The 24,705-nt window shown below is 39.7% G+C and overlaps 1 long non-coding RNA gene across 1 annotated transcript; it reads right to left on the bottom strand.

The window, feature by feature from the left end:
- LOC137155605 (uncharacterized) lies at positions 1–22,101 on the bottom strand. The gene is made up of 3 exons (XR_010920571.1): positions 21,975–22,101; positions 18,231–18,390; positions 1–591 (listed from the first exon to the last, which is right to left on the bottom strand). It is a non-coding gene; the product is annotated as an uncharacterized lncRNA (long non-coding RNA).
- Positions 22,102–24,705: the final 2,604 nt, after the last annotated feature.

Here is a 24,705-nt window from a genome sequence, read left to right as displayed (position 1 = left end):
AGTATAAGCTGCAGCTCCACTAGGAGAGTTTGCTGGTACAGTTATACTGGTTTAGCTAGACTGGCAAACACTGTCTAGTGCAGACTAGGTCTCAGTAACCATACTTTAATCATTCTGCTTTATTTATCCAGTCTTCAGCAAAACTAGAAACACGTTTTGTTTTCCTTTTCCTAACTAATAGCAAAATGTCACAATCAGCACACTTTCAGAGAATTTACAAAGCTGTGAGTTTTGTCAAGTCAATTTCCTTAAACAAACAGACAAATAGGAAAAAGGGGAGAAGAAGAAGAACAGATGTCCCATTTGTGGTCTGGTAGTAAGTGGAGGATGATAGCTGGCAGGCTAGAATTTTGTGTTTTTTCTTAGACAAGCAGTACCTGGTCCATCTAAAGTCTGGTTGGAAATGCTGGATTAGAGGTGCAGTCATGTTGCTGGCTGAAGTTTCCCTCTTTCTCCCAGTGGTAGGAGTCAGTAAAATCCAACAGATGAACAGGTGGAACCAAATCTAGGATCATCCATGGTACATTGGTAAAACCTCTAGATGCCATGATTTAGGGTCCAGTAGGGCTGGATGCTCACTGGACACATAATCTGAAGTGGAAAATAAAGACTTGCTTCAGAGTACACCAAAAATAATTACAGAAACTGATACATTTCTCCTTGTAAAGCAAGTATGTTCTTTTAAAAATTTTAACCGTGTGAAAGGCCTTACAATTAAATCCTTTTTACTTTGTTCCATTCATACTGATGCAATCAAAATGTGAAATGGCTCTCCCCATGTAAACAACAATAGAAACAAAATTGTGCATATCTATTTTCAGATGGAAAAAGCTACTGTCTATGTAGTCAGTAAATTCTGCCAGTTTGGCCTGTTTGATTTATTGCACATAATAGGCTACAGCTTTCCAAATAATCTATATTAATTCCAATTGATGACAGTGTCAGAAACTGCAACAAAAGTGAACTTGATTTTGCACTGCTCCCTAAATAAGAGATGGCCTGAGTTCAGTGGCAGCCTTTGAGATTCCCGGGGCATCCTGAAAGAAATACCAGGAGTGAATGACCCTCCTAGCTGTTTGCACCATTTAAAAAAAAATCTCAAGCAAATAGTATAATAAAACACATTAGGCTGCATTCTGGACAGACTTACACCTTGTGCAGTCCTACTAACTGCAGTGGAATTGCTCAAGGTTTGAATTAGCAGATAATTTAGCCCACTGCTTCCAGTGATGTTGAAAGATTTCACCCCTACAGACTGATTCATCCACTGACATCAGGGAAACATAAGATTATTTCCACTTACTTTTCAGCTCTGTTTCCTGCAACCCAGTGGAGCTAACGGAGTAAGCTACACAAACGTGAAGAGTGAAGAACAAAGAGAAAATTAAGTGTTGTAACCCTGTGCTGATGTCTTTACTCTCCGAAGTGGAATGGTAGCTGTCTCCAAAAAGTAATCATCACAGCCAATGATTTCCCACTAGGTCACAGCAGAAATAACAAAAGAATCACAATGCTCTTTAATACTTTCACTTAATTAGAATTCCAGCAATGATAAAGGATCTGATTTGGCAGGTTGGGGTCCTTGGTCTTTTGTGTATTCCTACTGCCATCTGAAAAGAGATTTTCTGAGAAGTGGATGGAGCAGCTGCAGATGTATTTTGGGGAAAGAAATTAATACCATGGGTAAACTGTTTGAACCCAATAGACTTTCTGTAAGTATCAGGACATTGATTTCATTCCCTATTGGACAGATGCTTCTCCGTTCCCTACACAGACAGCCAGATGGTGATGATGTCACTGGACTTTTTGACTGAGTTCATTATTACTGTAGCCAGGATTGCTTGATGCAGGGGTCTCTATGGCTGCTTGGTCATAAGTCCTTTAAATTATTGGAAAGGAAATAGGAAAGGGGACAAAATGGGAGGTGGCGTCAGACTTAAGTGAACAATTTTTGGTTTTTGTCAACTAAAATAATTTAATTTTGGGCTTATTTTTCTCAGAAAACTAAATATATCTGTGGAAACATCAAAAAAAAGTATTTTGTTTCTGTTGAAATTCTTTGTGAAGAATAACATTTCTCAACCAACTCTGAGTGTTTGCACCAGCAAAGCTCAAGTATTCAGAGTCATGCGAAGTCACCAGAAAAGGATCAACATATTTTAATCAAAATTAATATAAAATTAAAAAAAACACTTGAGAAGATAAACATCTACCATTCTCTCATATCTAATCATAAACTTTTGTTACAGCTGTGGTATTGTCCCAGAGCCTTTTTTTGTTGACATTTCACTTTATTTGAAATTCTTGTATGATCTTCTTTACAGTTGGGTGGCAGATTTGGGAAGCTGAGGTTAGAAGGCCATTGATCTGTCCTCCTACTCTGGGATCATCTACAATCATTCTTGATTTTAATCTTTTCACAGTTTATTTAGAGAAAAACAGAAAGGAATAAAAATACTATGGTCCTCTCTCTCTTTAATTAGCATCATTCTTTAATATATGCAGCAGTAGTGCTCTACATTGTTTAGCATGTACATTTGGTTTCAGAATTTAGGTATGCCAAGTGGAGTTCCAGGTTTACCATAGCTCACTATTTGAATTGTAGACTTAAAAAACCCCAAAAAACTCTCCGACCTACTTTTCATAAAGGCTTCTCTCTCATAATATACTGGAATGTTTCCATGTGATAAATGATGCAGTTGACATAAGAGAGAGACTTTGTTGCCAGCAGATGCAGGTTGTCAAAATTAAAATAGCTTCTGGACATGAAACTTTTCACCATGCCTAATTTGTGGTGTAGTAGTGATGTGAAATCTATACCCAGTCTTCTAAGACACTTGACTTCATTTTATTCTCCCCCAAACAAATTATTTCCTCCGTTCTTTTTTGTTGTGTCTCTTGTTTTATTAACATTACTTGTCATTAATGTGAGAATTTGAAACAAATAACTAAGGATGGGTGATCCCTTGTGTCTTTATGGAAATGAGCAAATCAGAACCCCCTTTCAAAGTGCAAAGTACAATATCCCTTCCTTCTGAACAGTCTGGTCAGCTATTCCTTCAAGAGGCCTCTTTGGTCTCTTAGTCTCCTGTAAGTTTAAAGACATCATTGTAAGTCTCAGAAGGTGTCCATTCCCTCAGTTGCTCTCCAGTCAAGCCACAAAGTGTTTTCCCAGCTGGGTTTCACATTCAGGTCCCATGCTACTCCTACTGAAAATTTCTATTGATATCCATGGAGAAGTCTTGGGCCTCAAACTGCACATCAGGAACCATGGCTTTTACATAATTATTTACACCTGCACAAGGTAGGTGTAAAGAACCACTCTTCTGGTTGTACATTGGTATAATTATGTCATCCTTTAGATTTCTCAATACTTTGTGGGGATTATCATTTGGAGGTAGGGCAGTTGCCTGAAACTTAACCTGGACAATGCTGAGATGTTGCTAATATGAAGAGGGAAGCATTTTGAAGAACCATTCCCTTTCATGACAACTCCATTCTGGACTACTTTTAGACTCTCTGCAATACACTTGGATACCCAAAAAGCGAGGATGACAAAAATGCTTACTTATATCTGAAGTTCATCAGAAGTTTGTACCCAATCCAATCAAATTTAGGTCTATCCACTGTGACCCTATGCTTTCATCATATTTAGGCTCAATTATTGAAATTCTGTAAATTTACTAATGAAGCTCAGTACCGTAAAAACTCCAGTTAGTTCAAAATTCAACAGCTCACTGCTTAGCAACATGTATTGTTGAGAAAACATCGCTCTGTAATGCACCTGTCGGCACTGGGACCCAATGAGCAGAACCTAGTTCAAGATGTTGTCCTGGTTTTCAAAGCATTGCATGGAATTGGTCCTACTTCTGCAACCATGACCTCCCACAACAGCTGCATCCATTGGTACTATGAAACTATCAACAATGAGGTCAAGGTTCATGACTGTAAGGGGGACAGAGACTTCACAGGTGCCAAACCAAAACTGTGAAACTCACTATCAGATGAAATAAGTAATAGGTAGCAGGTTTGAAATGAACAAAAGTAAGTATTTCTTCATACAGTGCACAGTCAACCTGTGGAACTCTTTGCCAGAGGATATTGCGAAGGCCAAGACTATAACAGGATTCAAAAAAGAACTAGATAAGTTCATGGAGGATAGGTCCATTGATTGCTATTAGCCAGGATGGGCAGGGATGCAAAACCATGCTCTGAAGTGTCCGAAGCCGCTGTTAGCTAGAAGCTGGGAATGAGCAACAGAAGATGGATTACTTGATGATTACCTGTTCTGTTCATTCCCTCTGAAGCACCTGACATTGGCCACTGTCAGAAGACAGGATATTGGGCTAGATGGACCATTGGTTTAACTCAGTATGGCTGTTCGTAATCACTAAGCTTTCTCTATGCACAGCTCTTTGTCCAAACTTTCTAGCTTTCCAGTTGGTCTCACTCAGAACAACATTCCCACTCTTTCCTATTCAATAATAATAAAAACAAACAATCAAACAAGCCCCTGAGTTTACCTCTTGTCAGGATGCAAGGTAGAAGGAATTTACTCTTTTGAAGTGTTCAGATACACTGGTGCCCACAACTGTAGGAGGAACTTAGACAGAGCTTTACTTTGTCCTCGTTTTGAAAGAGCATTCAAACTTCAAGAGAAAAATCAGACAGTCAAAATAATGAGAGTGCAAACTGCATGGGTTTTCAACATAAAAGTATAAATTAGCCCAGTTTGCTCCAAAGACTTGTGAAACAATCTACCTGATCTGAGCTTCAGCTATCATGGTAAATATTTTGCAGCAACTATACATAAACAATACTTTGTATCAGATTGTGTTCTAAAGCAATTTAGATAGATTGATGATAAACTGTATATCCAATTTCGCTTGCATTTTATCCTGTTTTCATATATATTTTCCAAACGGTAAGTTCAAAAGATATCTTGGGGGACAGAAAGAGAAATGTACTTTGGGTTGAAAGTGTGGTATGTTGAGAACTGTGTTGGAATTGCAAACTGCCAGTTTAAGAGCAGAAGAAGGGATTTTCTGATCCTGCTTGCAGGCTGGGAGCTCTGGAACTGACATGCAGTCAGAATCAGTATGGAAAGAGCCATCTTAAAGCAAGTTGGGGTGAGTTGTGCCTTGAGCACCTGTTTTCTCTCTCTGTTTTGGGGTCATCAGCCTGAATTCTAAGACCTAATGTCCAGCAAGATTAGTAATGTATTTTAATCTAATTTCTGTGTGTATGCTGTGAACATAAGAGAAGAGTTCTGGGGGGGGGGGTTGTTTCTTTTATGTGTTTCATTTTCTCCCTTTTGAAAAATCTTTTTCACCTCATAAGATTCCATCTCAAGAAATTCAAGTAACTCCCCTTCCTCCCATCTGCTGGGTGTATCTAGTGGGTATCTTTCTATGGCTCCCCTTTGTGCTGTAGAAAAGTTGTTTGAAGCACACTACTATATAGGTCATATCACATACTTTATCTGATTTGGCTTAATTTAATCCAATCAAAGGATGTAATGCAAAATTTAACTCTCTCCTATATGGCTGGTAAAACAGTGGTTACCTCACCGGCTTTTGCAACACCATTTGTTTTATTGTGCTCTCTGCATCCCTCCTGCTGCAGTTGTGGGACTCTATAGGAGTGCCTTTCATCATGAATCTCACTGGATTAGTTCATTATATCTTTGTGACATACTCTTCAAAAGTTGTTTTATATCAAGTGATGATGGACGTCTGAATTTTAGGCTAAAGTTCAGAATCAGTCCTGCTGTTAGGAGCTGTTACTCCATTAACTCTTTACACTGGTTGAAAATGTTGAAAATTCTCAAGAATTGAATCTTGAAACTGGAACATTTTTTTTTTTTTTTGAGAAATAACTAATATTCTAGAATTTTGAAAAACTAAAATTTCCACCCTATGTAAAAGCCAGTGACAAAGAAAATCAAACTGTGTTTTATATATTCATTCTCTCACCTTCTTCACAGTCTTTTCCCCTCCTTAGTTTTGTGATTTAAGACCTTTAGCAAAATACTTTTTTTCTTTTTCACAGACCACCAATCTTTTTCCAAATAAGCTCTAGCCCTAGTGTATACCTACTGGCAAAGATTTTACCATTATTCTTAATGAAGTTGAGGTGAAGAGACTAAAGGAGAGGGAAAGAGAGGGTTGGCACAACCAGCCAATCAGAACAGGAGAAGACAGTCCAATCAAAACTCTAGAAAGTTCTCTGAGATGTCCAAAAATTCCTGCTTCTGCAGCTGCTCCTATGGTTCCTCACTGCGTTTTTTCCCCAAGGCCATATGGCAAACGGGCTGGAGAGGAGGCACCACCCAGAGTGGGGAAGGGTCTCCCCAGCACAAGTCTGGGCCTGGGGGGGATGCTGGAGGGAGAAGTGGCCCTGCCTGAGTCCTGAATCCCCTTAGAAAGCTAAGCAACAAGGCATTAATTTGGCTCTTATCTAAACTATTTCAGCTCATACCTTTAGTGCTGTTGTACTTCAGCCATTGCACCACATCTTATACCTGTTGAGTTTTCATAGCCTTAGGATAGCTATTTAAAGTTCCATTTAATTTTTTAAACTAATAATTTCTTGTATTTTCTTTCCTTACAGCCTAGTATATCTTATGCTGCTGTTCGTCAGAAATTAGAGGAACTCATGAGTATTTGATGTTCCCCGAATATGCCCACACTCAAGTTATGCTGTTTCAGAAGTTTAACATTTGCAGCAAAATTACCTATTACATAATGGAGAATTCCACTATAAACAAATTATTCACAATGGTATGAATTTTAAGGGTATCCACTACATTTGCATTTTAGGCATGATTTTCACTGTAATTTATTTTCATAATTCCAGCATTGTTTCCCAATTCTCATGTGAAGTTGTTAGTTTGATTTAAAAAAAAAAAGGCAGAATGGTAGTATTGTGAAGAAAATCTAAACAGGAGGGTCTCTGCTGCTCTGAAGTGCCATTGGGTAGACGTGGGCATTTTGGGGATAACCATTCATTGTTGACTTGTTGGTACTGGATATTTCATTTTAGCCTGAAGAAGAGCATTTAAAGTGAAGGTCATGAGGAGTGAAAATCACTGAGCAGTTTGGGGGGATTAATAACGGGATAACACAATTTTTAATCTCTCCTCTAGGTTGCTGGTTTGAATCCAGGCTTTTGTTGGCAGAGACTGAAATGTGTTATCATCTGATGGCTATTTATTACCCTCTGTAGAAAAAACAGTTAGTGGTGCCAGTCCAATTCCTCCTGGAAATGTGTCCACATGATAAAATTGGCACTAAGTGCATCCTTCATAGTTAATCTAAGCAGCATTGGTTAGTTTGCTTGAACAGTGTTAACAAAAAGAGTGTGCAGCACTGAAGATGGGCCAAATATTTTTGTATCCAAGAGGAAAAAAATAAAAACGGAGTATGATTTAATGAAGTAGTATCTAGCTGAAATTCTTTATAACAATCACCTTGTGCTTAAATAATTTTAGATATATAGTGCTTCATTAGATCATACTCAGTATTTTTTCTTCTTGGATACAAGAATTTTCAGCCCATCTTCAGTGCAATATGCATATATCATTGCATTAAAAATGTACTAAATTGTATTAAAAATGTATTCGTTTGAAAATATTGGAGATCCATTAAAATTAATCTTGCACCAAAATTTGTTTAACTATATTTCCCCCCAAATTAAATACATTGAAATAAAATAAGAAATTCTAAGAACTTCTCTGTTCACATAAATGTGCCTCTTATATTAACGGGGCAGTTTTTGTTAATGTCTTGTTTATATTTGACTCTTTGATCTTCTCCTGTTTAAAGTGCATCCTCTTCCCAAATGTAGACATTCTAAATTTATGCCTTCATTGCTACACTTTTTTTTTTTTCTTAGAGTGTTTAAGTAAATTAACAAACGCTGGTTGGGTTAAAATGGGAGACGTTATTTATAACAGGACAGTGATGTGTTGGATTTGAGTTTATTCTTGACAGCAGGAGTGCAGGGAAGAAAGAATTAATCCCAGTAGCCAACTACATAAATTAGTGACAGCAATGGGGGAAATGTCAAGAGTTTTGATTCTGTTCCAAAAGTACAGCACTTATCCATGATATCTTTTTAATATTCATGCTGAACAGACAGTTCCTTAAAGATCTCCTATGAATAACCCCCACACAGTTAACTGCATGGACTATCACTTCAGTATTATTTAGAGTGTAAGCCCTTCAAACAAGCACTTCCTTACTTGTCTGTAGCACAACTTTAGTAATTACTGGAAAGGTTTCGGTTAGAGATTTTGAAAATCAGGATGGGTATCTTATGAAATTAGGATTTCATTTGCAATTCCATTACTTTGCTTCCTGGCCAAGCCAGAAATATCCAAAGAATATTTTATTACTACTTCTTGTGATTCAAGTTCAAATACCATAGCAATTACAATCATAATTTATATCACATGCAAATTTTGTAGCGTTCTGCAAGCAAACTGTTCACTGGGTTAGTCTGTAAACCTTTGCCCTCTGCCACCAACCGTATGCACGTTTTTAACTATTATATTTTTGCTTTGATTTTAGACTGAAATTCTCCATCTGCCACACAATAGGTAAAGCAAGCAAAGCAGCAGTTCAAGCTTCCTTCACACTCTTCCACCAATGTGCCTCGATCTGGAGGCATCATTGGTAAAGCAAGAAGATAGGTGAGTCTCCATGCCCACTAAATCAGAATCCTCTCTCATTAGACTGCCTATGAGATACCTGACAATGTGAGTTGTGTTGGTTTTCACGATGTTGACAACAGGAACTGAATCGAAAACATCAAATTTATTTCAACTATGAAACCGAACTGCAATTGGACGGCAACAGCAGATGCCTACTCTTTCGGGCTTGGTTCAGACTAGTGCCCTGGAAGTAGAAGAGTCTGTAGGCTTTTATGAATTCCCTAAATTATCTGTTGTTGTCAGTTTTATATCAATTTGGAAAGTGTTAATACCTGCTAGTAAATATTAAACCTTTTTTCCTCTTTTTCTTGTATATTAAATTAGCATATTATCTATTCCCCCAGAATCTCTTACAATATTAGCAAAGAGTATGTCTGTCTGAATTCTAAGGCCCAGAGAGTTGGTTCTTAACCTGTGAGTGACCTGTATTCAGGCACTTCATGTGATCAAGTATTGGGCTGTACTTCAATATTGGTGGTGCCTCCAAGTCTTGGGAATATAGCTGTCTAGGGAAAGGACCCCTCAAACTGATAAGTGTCTACTGAAGTATGGTATAAACAAGACTGGGTGATTGATAATGGAGCCTATGATTTAATTATGTTCTATGATTGATAAGAGATGCTTGTTATTGCACATGTTTTCTGTAATGAATGAAATAAGGATCCATTGAAAGATGTTTTAACTCAATAAGAACTGCTGGTTGTCACAGCTGTCAGTAATAGTGACTAGATTAAAATTACTTTTAGCTTATCAATTATGTAACTTAAAAATACCATAAATGAAATTCAATAAGTAATTAGGTAACACAAAAATGACAAAAACAGAACACATTATGAAATTAATCACGGGAAAGCAATTTTTCCTCCAAAAAGGAGTTTCTTTCCTCCCCCCACTATATAAAAAGAGGAGAGGGCTTGAAAGTTAGGTTGGGGAAAGCAAACTGCCTGCATCCCATCAGTTACAGAAGAGAGACATACAGAGGCCAGCTCTTTACCTTACAAAGCGGGGTAATGTATACCTTCTTTCTTTATTCTGTATAGTTCTGTACTCATCTCAAATCGTCAACCTTTGATTAAATAATTCCATCTGAGCCTGTTGTTTGACAATCTCAAATCATTAATTTCAAGCATGCAACAAAAGTAAACTTACATTTTCTTCAGAACTGTTTCAGATCCTGGATAGGATTTTCAAAAAAGTGCTCAGCTTTGACCCAGTTTGACTCCTATTGAAGTAAATGAGAGTTTTGTAAAATGATCTCTGTGTAGAGATCACGGTGTACACAGTGCAGAGCATACTGGGCTTTCTATGGATTCACCAAGCATATTCAAGTTACCCATGGTAAAGAACTCTATGATTCAGAAGAGTAGTAATGTCCTTGCATTTCTCCAGAAAGTAATCTTTTTTTAACAAGTGGTGTTGCAGAGTGATGATATAGCACTAGCCAATCATCACTGGCCAATGCTGTGATGTAATTCATGGATGTAAATAGAATGTACCTCTCGAAATCAGGTCACTCAGTATGACAGCAACCAATTCTTTAGAGGAAGTTCAAAAGGGTAAATAGTAAGATACTGTGTAGTACCTACAAGTCTTTATCTGAACTTGAATCTAATTGCATCTCAGAAGCTGTGTTTGGATTCTCACTACTTATAGGAGAAAATTATGTAAGGATCCCACTAATGATTTAGATTACCACATAAACAAATTAAGATGGGAAAGCGTATCTAAGAAGGCAGTGTCCACATTTTTTTTCATTTCTGTTTCACTGTAGTCACGCACTTATTGAAAGGTGCTTTTGATACAGGTACATTTTTTTGCAGACAAAGTAGAGGTTGATATAGTAAGCAAATAAATATCTATTGAGCTATTGTGAACTAAAGAATTTACAGATAATAGTCTTCAAACTGTAGAAGTGTCTGAAATGTATCCTTTTTGGATATGCTTGCTATTTTTTTAAATTGGGCTTTTCATAGTGTTTATAATAGAAAATAGAAAAATGCTGACAGCTATAAAAATATTGTTTACTCACTCTGTGGTGCTGCTGGAAGAAGAGGAAATGTAATAAGGCAGGTGATTTAGAAACTGTTACGTGAAAAGAATAAAGGGATTTTAATGTACCCATTAAATGATCATAACTGTCATAAATATTCAATAGAGATGGATATACAGATTTGGCAATGACAGAACATAACCAATAACATGGCCACCAGTGACAAGATTTGAGACCACCTAAGGGCCAATGTTTCTGACTGAAAGTTGTGGATGCTGCAACAGTAGTGAAGCAATCTTTCTTCAACCTCTGCATGGCCACATTGTAACACTGGAAAGAATTCTTTCTTCTATGAGCAGTCTGTGTGACTGGATGTACCAGCCCCGGCCTGGCCCAGAGAGGGTTAATGATGCACTGCAGGCAGAGGTGGCCATGCCCCTCTGCCTCTGCTGGGAATGCTGAACCTGGAGGCCAGGTACAAGAGGAAGCCATCCAGCTCAGTCTAGGCAGGCTGCTGAAGAGGAAGGGTGCAGACTGCCGGTTCTCCCAGGGGGCTGCCACAGACTTTGACCCTGGAGCTAAGCCATGCTGAGCCTCAGGCAGATTCCAGCTGAGCAGACGAACCTGAAAAAGGGACCAAGACACCAGGAGTGGCACTGGCTGAAGATCTCGGAGGCCCCAGGGCATCATGGATCATCGCCATGGAAGACAGGGTAGAAAGCAGCCCAGGGGACTTAAACTGTGCTAGTGGTGGGAGAATCAGGAAACTGGTCAGCATGTATTGGGAGGATCCCTGCCGACTTGGTGGTAAGTCCCCCCCCCGCCACTGCCAAGGCCCTGGGCTGGGGCTAGGAGGAGCAGGGAGGATATGAGCCCCCCATCTCGGGCACCACAGACCCTTTGGTGACACCCCACTCCCCCTGTGCCAATAGGCCACATTACCCCACAGAGGTGGGTGGCTTTATTGATTCCAGCCACTAGGCCACGCTGCCTTATTGATTCTGGCCATTGGGCTGTATTACCATGTTTAATAGTCGGGGTCACCAATGGGGGATCTAATCAGGAGTTATACTGCTTTTCCCTGCCTTCCCAGCATTCGTGACCCAACTCCCATGACAGCCCCACGACAACTTGATACAGAGCAAGACTTCTATCACCATTGATCTAGCCATCTTCCCATTTCCTTCATCAGTTACAGGTCCTAAGTGTACCATTAGGAAGTGTGAGGATAAAGCCAAGGAAGGAGAACATTTAGATGGTGGAGAACAACAGATCATTATGATGTCCCTAAACACTATTGATAGAATGGTTTGGTCAGCAAGGGAGTATTCAGCCACAAAACCCTCTGAAACTAAATCAGCACTTCTCAAATGCAGCCACCGTGGCCGCATGCAGCCACCAGGAGATTTTTCTGTGGCCACCAGAGCCTCCTGGGTGGAGATTTAGGGGGAGAGGCCGCAGCACCCAGCTGTTGCTCCTGGATGAGCTTGGTGTTTGCAGGCGCTGCCAGCAGCATATCCGTGCTCTGCACCGCACAATCTCCTGGGGGCTCTGGGCAGCACCTCTGTAGACATGTGGGGCTGGTGTATGCACTTGGCAGGGGAGAAATCTTCAACTCCACAGGTGGCCGGTGAGTTCCCAACCCGCCTTCCTGCTGGCCTTGGGGCTACGGAGGTGGGCTCCAGCCCTAGACCAAGCTTCAGCCGCGAGGCTTTAGCAACAGGCTTCAGTCATCCCCCCAGGTTCAGCCACAGGGCTCTGGCGGCAAGCTCTGGGCTTCAGCTCCCCATCTAGCTTCGTCTCTGGGCTTCAGACCGGGGCTGTGGGGCATCAGGAAGGCTGACCATACCAGGCACCATGGTCAAGAGGCAAGAAGCAGGATGGGCCTGGGGTGTGAAGCTGTGGAAGGGAACTCGGGACAATGGGAGGGAGAAGCAGTGGGGCTCAGGAGCGATGGTGAGGAGCCCAGGGAGGTGGTGGAAGTCTGGGAGATGCAGCAGGGGCTGGGGAAATGGGTGGAAGGAGGGATCAAGAGAAGCAGCAGGGGCATGCAGGTGTATGGGGAGCTGCGGGAGTATTTTAGGAAAATTTGTCAGAGTGGCCACCAGCAAGAGTTGGTGGCCACATTCTGAAGCCACCAAAATTTTTATTTTGAATTAAATAGTATCCATTAACTTCTGAGGGTGGGTCACCAAAATAGGTCCTATGACCAGCCATAAAAGAACTATATCTATAGAGATGTTGGGCTAAATTCTGCTCTCTGTTATGTGGTGCAACCCCATGGAGTTCAACTAAACTGGAGTAAATAGATGAGAAATATTCAGTTCATTATTCTTATATCATCAGTCTCATACCAGTCTGTTGCTTCTTCAATTCTGTGACATCTTGCAAAGAAAGATACTGGATAGTTATGTCTGATTTAAACATTAACACAAAATTTGATCTTCCCAAATATGCTATCATCTTGACTCGAATATTCTGGTATATGATATTTTCTGCTGAATTTAAAAAATATAGTATTGTGGTACATTTTATATAATTCATTATTCATGAAATTGCTGAATATCCTTATGTTTTTTCATGTACTGTTGTCTTATGTACTTCTCATTTGAGACTCTCTTTTAAGAAGGATGCTAAATAATATTTTAACATAATTCTTATTCCAAGTAAAAGTGGACTATATATTCTGAAAAGCATTCTCTTGTAATAATATATATATATTTGTTTCATATTTTATAACTAAATAGCTAAACTATTACTGGATAATCTATTTTAGATACTACTGAAATTAATCTTCTGGATAATTTCATTTGATTATTCTAAGCATGTATACATATGCTCAAAGATTGGTGCTGCAGTATTAGAATCTATCATCCTCTCTTCAACACATCAAACTGAAGGCTATAGCATTAGTGTTATGGTAAATCGATACAAATAGAGTGACAGCAGTGGTGCAAGAAATGTGAAGAGGAAAGCAAGAGCAAAAACTAGAACAGGGAAAAAAAGGAACCTAGCTAATAAAAATGTAAATTATATATTTAAACTATAAAAACTCTTCAGCCAAAGACCGCAAAATGCTTTAGCAAGATGGTTACAGAAAAGGGGAAACTGAGTCACAGAGATATTAAATGACTTGCTTATGGGCATATAGTCAGCCAGTCAGGTCCAGAACACAGTCCTGACTTCCAGACTCTTGTTCTAACTACTGGGCCATACTGCTCTTTTACTGTATATATACAGAACAATCTGTCTATGCAACTGAATCAGTAAGTGATCTTTCCTCTGATACCTTTGTGCAGTTAAGCACCACAGTTGCTGGTGACAATCCTTAGGCATATACTTTCAGTGATCTTTGCCTTGATGGAGTATTATGGGACAACTGCCCAGATTTTCCTATATGTCAGATCAGTTAGACAGTCATGACTTGGTTAAAAAAAATCACACTTGTACTTGCAGTCCAGCACTGCCTCCATATTAGTTCACATTCTATTCTTCAGATTCATGAATAAAGAACACTTTTTATAGTCATCAAAATTAATATGAATAAGGAAACTATGTACTGAATTCTGGAAAATAGATCTTGGCCAAGGTACAGGAAGAGAGAGGGAGAAAAACAGGGAAGAGAAGATGGGGTAATGTACAGCTCAGGGAGAAATAGGAAGTGACAAAGATGAAGAGAGAGAGAGCCATCCTAAGAAGGAATTAAGTTGAACTGGAAAAAGCTTTGCAAAGTGAAGGAAAAGTGATAAGTGATGGAGCAGGAGACTATAGGTGTGGCAGGTAAGGATTCAGAAGGGAGTAGGATTAACCGTAATGAATGAAATCATTAGTCTATCTAGACTGGCAGAGGCCAATACTTGGTGTTCAGAGGAAATTTTCACGGGGTAATTGGCCCTTTAAGAGGCGATGGGCCCAGCACCATCTGTGACATACTTATTTCACCTGCTCAGATGGAGAAAATGACCACTAGAAGCTTATGGAAAACCAAGGGAGAATCCAGGGAGGAAACCTAGGAGACTTTACTCTGAGGAGACTCAAAGGAGTCTAGGAAGGGGTGAGAAGAGAAGACAGACTCTCAGAAAGGAGAGACTGTGGTAGAAGATTTTTGTTTGTTTGTTTGGATACCCTAGAAGGGGTGGACTTTTAAAAAAAAAAAAAAAAAAAAAAGAAAAAAAGACTTAGCTGGAGGGCTAAATTACTGCAATGACCAAACTAGGCTATAGAGTCAGGAGATTTAACCTGAGTGAGGAGAAACTGAGGCAATGGCTAGCCCAAAGCTAGAGTGGGTGGGCAGCACTGCGACAGAAGAAAAACAACTCTTCTTTACTGAATAAGTAGCACCTTTATTTTTTCTCACTTCTACAGCCATGTTTAAACCTATATGTTTCATCCTTTTAGTGCAAATAGATATATTGGCTGAAAAAGTAAATTCAAATACACGGTTGGACTGGATACTCATTTTAGGAATCAGACACTATATTGAAGGTGTATTGGTATAACATACCCAGTTTTTTGAAGTCACTCTGGAAAAAAAGTTTCTTTCAGGAGGGTTTAAATAAGGAGATGGTAGCAGCTTTGTAGACCAGCTGAGGAACAATGTTTGTGTAGGAAGCAGCATGGAAGAATGTATGAGGAAAAAAAGTAATTAAAACTCTGAAAAATATAATTGCACACTGATTATTTTCTGTAAAAGGAGCCTATTCAAATATTTAAGCTGTTTCAGTGCATAGATTAGTGCTAACAAAACCTGAAAATAAGAGGACAATTTACAAGACTAGATAATCGACATCACAGAGCCTATCCGGGGCCACAGGGATTTAAAAAAGCAATATCCAAAAACTAAGGTTTTAGCAAAAACTAATCCACAGAATCTAACAAATATGTAGGGAGAGTTTAAAAACAACCAAAAACCTAACAAGGATTTTATAATACATTTTGAAAGCTTCCATAAAATTGTAGAACAAAACATTAATTTGTAATACAGACCATCTTCTAAGACTTTAGAAGAGAGTGAAAGATAAATACAAAGTGTATGTCTATGAGGATTTGATTACTCAGAAGATAATGGGACAATGAACTTCCCCCACTATATAATGCGCTGGAAGGTTTTTAGAGTTATGCTATAGGTCTCTGTCTACCTGGAAGAAGTCATGACTGTGTCATTTGTGGGTTATTATTAAGAAAGCACTATTCTCTGTTGAAACCACACTTGCTTTTCTGTGTCCCTGCTCAGTATGAAACGGTGTCAGACCTGACTGGATCTTGCCACTAGAGAGAGGAGAATAAAATGAAAAGGATTAAAAGACAATAAAGTAAGGGAAACTCCGCTGCAGGGAGGGTTGTTTTCCTCAATCCAAGAAAAGAGATCAACTAAAGTTCTGAAAAGGCTGTGAGGGCAAGGAAAGGTCCCAGCCTGTAGAGAGGCAAAGGGAAAAGCAGCCGAACAGGGGGGAAAACAAAAACAAAACAAACTGCTCCATTAGGAAAGGGGTCTACAGAAAAACTGAGCTGTAGGCCATAACTGAAGCACTTGCAGCAAGGTGGCCCCATTCCCACACAAACAGAAAAGGAAGGGGCCATCTCCACGGGAGCACGAGGAGAGAAAAATGGGTTTGCCTAAAGGTCTAGAAGCAGCAGGTGGATGGCTAGGGAATAAAACACCATCTTGTAAATATTTAAATAAAACTATTTCCCATTCTCTCTCCAAAAAGAACGTGCTGTTCTGGGTTGCATCAGGGCTTGTGAATGGTGATTGCTACCAAGTTAATTTCCTCCTATACCTCATTGATTGTAAAAACAGAAGGGACACCGTGATCATCTAATCTGACCTCCTGGATAATACAGGCCAAAGGTCTTTCCTGAATTAATTCCTATTTGAACTAAAGTAGATCTTTTAGAAAAATCTAATCTGGATTAAAAAAATTTCAGTGATGGAGAATCCACCACAAACCTTGATAAACTGTTCCAAAGGTTAAATCCCCTCACTCTAAAACATTGCACCTTTTTTCTAGTCTGAATTTGTCTATGTCCAATTTCTAGCCATTGAATCTTGTTATATTTGTATGATTTGAATATCCCTCTACTATCAAATTTCTGTTCCCCATGTAGGTATTTATAGGCTATTTATAGACTCCTGTAGCAAATGACATCCTGATGACATCAGGTCTCACTCCACATCAGAAAAAAAAATGTCTGAAAAAGTTTGCTCAGATTTGTTTCCCTGTGAAATGAAAACCAATGACCTCAGAATATCAAAGGGAAACATGAGGATGCAAATTTCAATGTAATGAACTTAAACAGAAAAGCTCACAAAGAAACATGCAAAAATCCTGATCAGCTCTGACAGAAATCTATAAAATTAGGAGATTGCTTCAGAAGGTAACAGTACAGAGGAGCTCATAATTTTTTCAAGAGAAGGCAATGAAAAGAGGAGGCTATCTTGCAATGTAGAGTGTACAAATACTAAAAGAGTGTAAACACAGGATTGGAGAGAAATTGTTTAGGAGCTATATTAAAGAAAATGTAGGTTGACTATCAGAAAAATCTTAACAAGGAGAATAGTGTCCAAACTGAAACTCCTCTGACTGGGAATTTTAAAACTAGACTGGATAAACCTCTAAAAATGTACTGAAGGAAACAGTCCAATGGAAATGAAGTGTATGACATAGCAGATGTATTACAACACTAATTCAATGATTTCTTATAACACCTGCTGAAAGAAAAGCTTAATCCTAAAGCCTCAGATTGTGTCAGAAATCCAATTTTCAGGTACAAAGGAATTATTTTTGCTGTGATACAATCTATGCATAAAACATGCATATCATTCAATTTCAAACTTTCATCCAAGTTTCATTCAACAGACCTGTTATCATGAAATTATAAAAATTCTGAACATACATTTGAAAATGCACTTGTAAATTATAAACTAAGTGCCCCACTATCATAATAAGTACAAAGATTAAAGGAATCAGTAAATATACCTCAGTTTTCAGTCTCCAACAAAGACTGATTATAAAGTCATGTTGTGAAATTGAATAGATTTTTGGGGCAAAGTATAAATTTGTTACCCGTTTTCTTTCAGATTCATCTTTATTTTAAAACAACTTAAAATGCTAGGAAGGAAAATTAATTGGGTTGATCTATTCAGTTATTTAACTTCATTTCTTTTGAAAAATATGTCACAAAATTAAATATTTGAAAAATAACTTACTATTTGTGTTAAACTTTTTTTTAAAATCACCCATTAAACATGTACAAGATTTTAAAGGATTTATAGGACAAACAGACAACTGTCCTAACTTTATGGGAAAGTGGCACCAAAAATTCAAAGATTTATTATAGTGGCCTGACTTCACAGGGTAGCTTACATCGAAACTGAATGCCTTCAAACTATGGCCAGATCAGCTTCAGCTTACAGTTTTCTGAGCATAGACCTTGAAATTATTTTCTAATTCCACCCCCCCACAAGCAGTTCCAAACAAAATTCCAACTATGAGCAAAGAGGTTGCCTTGAAAGGTTTATACCTTTCTTCTACATCATCTCACTTTCATGATTTAATGTGACATTATTCAGTCAGAATCAATCAGCTTTTTCATTTGCGTGTATTCACCAGTCAAACACAGTTCACAAACTCCTGTTAGAAACTAAGTGCAAGGCAGAACCAAGAGGATTTTAGAAATGTTCCTAGAGGAAAAAACAGCCAGTTAATGCACTGAATGAGGCTTTTATTTCTGAAGCACAGCCATTTATTTCTGCATCATCATCATCTCAAAAGGGAGACTAGGTTGAATGATCAGAGATCGATGTTTGCTCAGAGAGAGTGCTTCCCTACTGCAATTCTTGAAAAACTATCATGAACCATCTTAAGGGTGTCAGGCTTGGGAGAGGAATGCCCTCTGACCCTACATGTGGAGAGCTAGAGACTGAGACTCTGTGAAGTTATTTATAGTACATGTATTATTCACATTTGGGTCAATTCTGCTCTCAGTTATATGGGTCTGTCACAAGGTAGCTTGTCCCTGAGCAGACCAGTTGCAGTTCCCCTGAGTCAGAGCAGGTGGGCCCAATTGATCCACTTAAAGGGGGATTGGCAACCGCTGGGGTTATAAAGGTTTGTCAAAGGGAGAGAGGAAGGGGAATGATTGGGGCTGGCTGTAGACTCAGAGGAGTATTGGTGGGTCATTGGAAAAAGGGGCCAGATGATCAGTGAGGTATAACCCTGCAGCTGGTGCTCCAGAAAGGGAGTAGAGCTGGCTGGGATTAGACAATTTCAAGAAGCAGGGTTACTAGACACTACTAGAGGGGAGAACTGTGAGAGTCCTAGGACAAAGGGTGAGTTGAAGGACTGTATTTTGTCTGTTACGTGCTTATGTTTGGACATGTAAACCTGCTTAAAGAAGACTGGGCCTAGCAGTGAATGCTTGTTAAAATGAGGAAAAGTACTACTGCGTTACAACGTCCCCTGAAGCCTCAGGAATTTGCACCAATGGAAGTGAGGTCGGGACTGATTTTAATCATCTACAGTAGTTAAATGTTCCACTTGAAATAGAATGAGTCCTGATTGCTCCCTCCCATAGCAATACCATTCCATAGTGTATGGGATCCCAGGAAGGGAGGATTTACGGAGCTACTGGCTACCTGCAACATGCACAGACTTCTCCCTTCATTCACTGGGCACCTTGGGAGGATCTGATCCCCTGTTCTTCCCCTATATTGTATACCTTTGTAGGATGTTTGCATGCAAAGGAGGGCATTGGTGTCTATGAGAGATCATTCAGTCATTCTGCTGTTTGGAATACCGCAAAAGTTAATTGAAGTGAATGCATTATTTGAATTTTGCCCTGCTTTCCAGTGGTGTTAGCTGCTATGCCAAGGATTGTCATTTTTTTGGTATGTGATAGCAGAAGAAAGGTTAAATTTTATCATCTGTATTAAAGAGCACTTAATACAGCAACTGAGCAGAAATTATCAATATTTTAGTGGTAAGCGCTGTCTATATTGTGTCCCTGGCTTTTACGTCCTATTTGGTTTTGGTTCTTCTACTTTAACAACATGAGAGAACTTTAATCTTTTAATATTTGAAAAAAACCTGACAATCTACCCCCTAGTTTTGCTCCAGTGCAATTCCATTGAAGCCAAAGAGTTTACACAAATGTGCCTTCCTTAACAGTCACCTTGTTTACTCATTATTGTGTAATAAAGACAACATTTATGTTAATTCCTCTCCTTAGCTGGAGAAGAAGAGAGGATTTGATCAGGGGTCTCCTATCCCTTAGGAGTGTCCTAACCATTAAGTAGTGGGATATTCTGATGTGAGATTGAGGGAGTTCCATTTGTTCAAGTTCTTCCACTTTGGATAAATTTTTAAAGGGTTATTGGTCCAGAAGGAGGGAGAATGTAATGCTATAGCCCAATGGTTAGGGCATCCAGCTAGAAGGTGGGCAGCTAGGGTCCAGTCCCACTGCTCCATTCACTCTTTAATTATTTATACACTATGGAATAGCTTCAACAGGAGAAACCGAGGGAGCTCTGCATCAGAATAGCCCATAGCTCAATATTTGGAGCACCCTCCTGAGAGAGACACCCTATTCGAGTCCTCTCTCCCACTCTGCCTGGGGCAGGAGGCAGGTATTAAAAGTGTATTTCCCACATCCCACGTGCCCACTGGGCTAAAAAGTTTTATAAGGCTGGCACCGCAACCATGACAACGTGGAATGAAACCTGAGCCTAGCTCATTCTCCCAACTAATGACTTAGCTGCCTGACTGCTGCCAGGGCAGTGATTCCTAGCTGTGGATATCAATCAGAAATAGGTGCCTCCCTGCAGCTTGGGCTCTGCACTAAACTCCATGAGAGGAGTAGGGCTGAGGATAGATCTCTTGCCAGCATCTCCCATGGGCTAATTCAGGCAGCTCCTTACATAGCACTCGGGCTGCTGTGGATCACATTCTCAGGCCGCTCTCTCTCCATTCATTACACAGGGAGCCAAGGTGACTAACTCAAGATTTGTGGATTGTGGTGTTGTTCCTATGATTTTTCTAGGTGCCTAATTCCCTTTGTAGATGTAGGCCAAAGAGCTTACAATGTAAAAATTAGATTGTGTACTCAAAGAGCCAAACCATCATGTTGAAGAGTGCCTTAATCTGCATGTAGTACCATTGATTTCAATGGGGGCTTCTTCTGGAACATGGTACTCCTCAATGGGAGTAAGCATTCCAGTCCCAAATGATGATATTTTTTACTTATACACTAGGCCCTATTCTGCTCCCAGTTACTGTAGAATGGTGAAACTCACTAACATTTCTGAGGACTCAAATCCTGTTACTTCAGGTCTGAAGAGTCAAGTCCAAGTACTGTTTCCATGTAAGCCCTGTAGCGATGTGTATTTTGGTTTCATGCCAGCCTGACCAATCCAGAAGACACTTAAGGCTACTGAAGAAAGGAACAGTGGATGGACTTTGGCCCAGATCCACAAAAGTAGTTAGGCTCCTAACTTCCATTATTTCATTGTTTTACCCTTCTTCCCTGGTTTCCTTTAATAATATTAGTTGATCTAACTCTGCATGTAGGCAGGGTAATATCACACGTACACTGAAGGAAACATATTTATTAAAAATGCTTTCCATTTCTCCACATGGTTTTCCAAAAGGCTTCAGTTCTCCTCCTCCTTAGGGGATACTTACGTTTCACACTAATCAGCCAGGAATGTGATTGTTGGGGGCAGATGCCACTTAAGGGTTCCTGGTTGGAAGGCAGCATGTTTTTCCTCCTTTCCCTCGCTCATGTTCTTGGAGCCTCCCAGCTACAACTCCTGGTGCCTGAGAAGAAGTCTGACTCCATCTGTAGCCAGAGGCAAGTCTAGGTTGCTGTGTAACTGCTGTGTAGATTAGTGCTGGGACAATTTTTATAGTGGGGTGCTGAAGGCAGAAACCTTGTATTTGAATTGTTGTTGTTACTTCAAACCAGGGGATGTGGCAGCACCCCTAGTTCCAGCACTTATGCCTGGGTAGCTGCCAGTGAAGGAGGGAGCCCCTGCTCAGAACTCAATCAGGCCTTTATGTTAGTACATGAAAGTTCTTTACCACCTGGATGTCTTTCTAAAAGAGAGCCTGTAGTCCAAGCACAGTTATTGGACTTGAAGCAGGAATTAATTCAAGAATGACTTGTGGCCTGTGTTATGGAGGTCAGATTATATGATCACAATGCTCTCTTCTGTCCTTAAAAAAATCGACGATTCCATAAAGTGCCCTATTTCCAAAAACTACTCACCCAGCGATGTTTTCTCTCTCCTGTCACTTCCCTGTGACTTGAGGAAAATCACCATTCTATGGGAGACAATCTAATATAATTGTAGACACACAGCAATTTCCCCCATGGTGGAAGGAAATGTCCCCCCTGTGAAACCTATCCAGTAAAGGAAAGCATTCTCTGGTGTTTATGCTTATCTCTCTGTGATGCAGAGTCCACCCCAAACAAGGCCTGAAGGGATTAAGTGGGCCACCTAGCCCTGTTAACTGCCTGGGCTGCACCTGGAGGAGAAGCCAGGAAGCAGGGATTAATTAAACAAGGCTCAGCTGGATGGGAACAAAAGGGGCCTGGGTAAAGCCCAGGAGCTGAGAGTAGAAAGGGGGTTGTAGGGAAGCAGTCCCTCCCTGGGCAAAAGCAGGCATGTGTAGCACTCTGAAAAGTAGACTACAGGTGCTCCCTGGGAGGAGGGAGTTTGGACTGACAAACCCAGAGAGCAGGAGCCAAAAGGTAGGAAAGGCTCAGGGGAAAAGCAGCACAGTATGGGATAGTGGAGACATTGGTGACCGATCCAAGGAGCCCTGAGCTAGAACCTGGAATAGAAGGTGGGCCTGGGTTCCCCTACAGCCACTGGGGAAGTGACACAAAGTGGACAGTGGACATTGAGCTACCTGGGACAGTTTGCTCTGAAAGATTTTGATACCTTGGCAGAGGGCCAAGTCATACAGAGGAAGCTGCATCTCCTGGAGCCAGAGGGGCTGCAGGGTGAGAGGGGATGATGGGTGAAGAGAGTGCCAGAGGAGGGTGCCAGATCTGAAAGGAGCTACTCCCCAGAGTGGCCAGGAGGAAGTGCCCCAGCAGAAAGTGGATCCATGACATGCTCCTTTATGTATTGTTAGTGTAAGCTTTGTGAAACAATTATCTTGATGTCACCCATTATGGCTTTCATAGCTGCTTTATGCATCTGTAAGCTAAGAGCATGAACTCACTTACTCGGTCACAATCATGTCTGAAGATAAGAGTAACTTCTGCTCTCCTCTTACAGTGGTGTAAACCCTGAGTAAATCCCTAATTACTGATGGAGTTGCTCTAGCTTTTCCACCAAAGAAGCCTAGAGTAGAACACTGCTGACCGTCTGCAAAAAAACAAAACTTCAGCTGGTTTTTTTCCCCTTCAGTTTTCAGGAATTATTTGCCACAGTTCAGCTTTCCAATTTATTCTTTTTCTACAAAAGAAGAGAAAATAAATATACATTTGCTTAATACTAAAATTCTTGCTTTTATGCTGTGGCTTGATGGTGCCTCCTCTGCTTCCCTTACCAGATGATTCTGAATGTCAAAGTGAACCCACAATGACATTATTAGCTCTGATTATCCTTTTTTTTTAATGCCAATATTAACTGCTTTATGAATAAGTGTCTGCACTTCTGGAAATATGACATCAAGAACATCTGCAATCTGTTCAAAGTAGCTGTGCTGCATGTTCCCCAGAAACTGAAATACTGGTGGGTGTTGCAGATTTTACGTAGGCTTCCAAGCCTAGATGGGAACAATTTTTTCCCCAAACCACTTAGCTTCATTAGCATAATCTAGTTATGGATTCATGATGCAATTTTACCATTTAAAAATTAATGTTGATTTTCCTATTTTCAAAATATAGGAAATGATTTCTTTATATAAGCCAGAAAATAATTTTTTTTAGGAAAATCCTGTTCTTTGCTGTCCTGGAAGATGAGTAATATGGAAGGGGCAGCAGAGAACCTCCAACAGCTGCACAAATAACCTGGCCAGAAAAGTACATGACATGTGAATACATTAAGCCTGACCTTCTCACCACAGCCTCAGGTGCCTAGTCTGCAGAAAGAAGGGCATTTCCAGTACTATAGCTAGCTAAGGCATGTGTAGCAGGTGCAGTTGAGAGCTGTAACATATTTCATGATATATATGACACAGAATCAGCATGAGAGGTCCAGTCCTGTGCTCTGAATACCTTTTATAAGACAACAGCCATCTGCCAACAGTTCTCACCCACCAGGTGGTTGCTTTCTATACAGTCAAGACTTAATTATTAGAAAACACTTTTTTATTTTGGAAAATATTTAGTGCTTTTTCCGGTAAACTTCCGGTGTGTGTTCCTTAACAAAGGGAAGAAGCTATCTTTTCCTCTGACTCTCTAAAAATGCATCTATAGCAGTCTCCTTGCTATGCAGCTACTGAGAGAATGGCTGAAACAGTACCCCCCTTTTTTTTTAATGCTGCCCTATAGGATTCTTTTCTCATACTCAAGACCTTTCTGCTTTTCCATGTTTGTTCTGCCTTTAACGTGAATGTCACTGAGAACACTTTGCCATTATTCAGTTAAGTACTAACATTTTGTCCTATAAATCTCACTTATACATTATTTTCCTTCTCCTTTTGGAATATAATTACTGTCTTGGTTTTTGTCAAGATTAGATTTTCATTAGATTTAATCTTATGGTAAACTCTAAGTAAAAACAGGAAATATGGAATTGTTTGAAGAATCTGTTTTTTCAAAGGTTATCTTACTGTGGGTTTTATATACAAGATTCTAGAATAATGGAATATTGTCAATATTATGGCTTTTAACAACATAACTACCTCTGTTGGTCACTACTACTTTTACTAAGTCATCAACCGAACATCTTACTTACAACTTCATAAAAGGCTATAGGAGTTTTTTGGGGTGTTTGTTTATTTTGTTACAAAAAACTATGGAAGAAACTATGGTTTCTGCA

Source organism: Emydura macquarii, unplaced genomic scaffold (genome assembly GCF_026122565.2).
Source record: "Emydura macquarii macquarii isolate MOO-44397 ecotype Brisbane River unplaced genomic scaffold, CSIRO-AGI_Emac_v2 contig_1363, whole genome shotgun sequence".
NCBI lineage: Eukaryota > Metazoa > Chordata > Testudines > Chelidae > Emydura > Emydura macquarii.
This window is presented reverse-complemented; position numbering and strand designations above follow the sequence as displayed.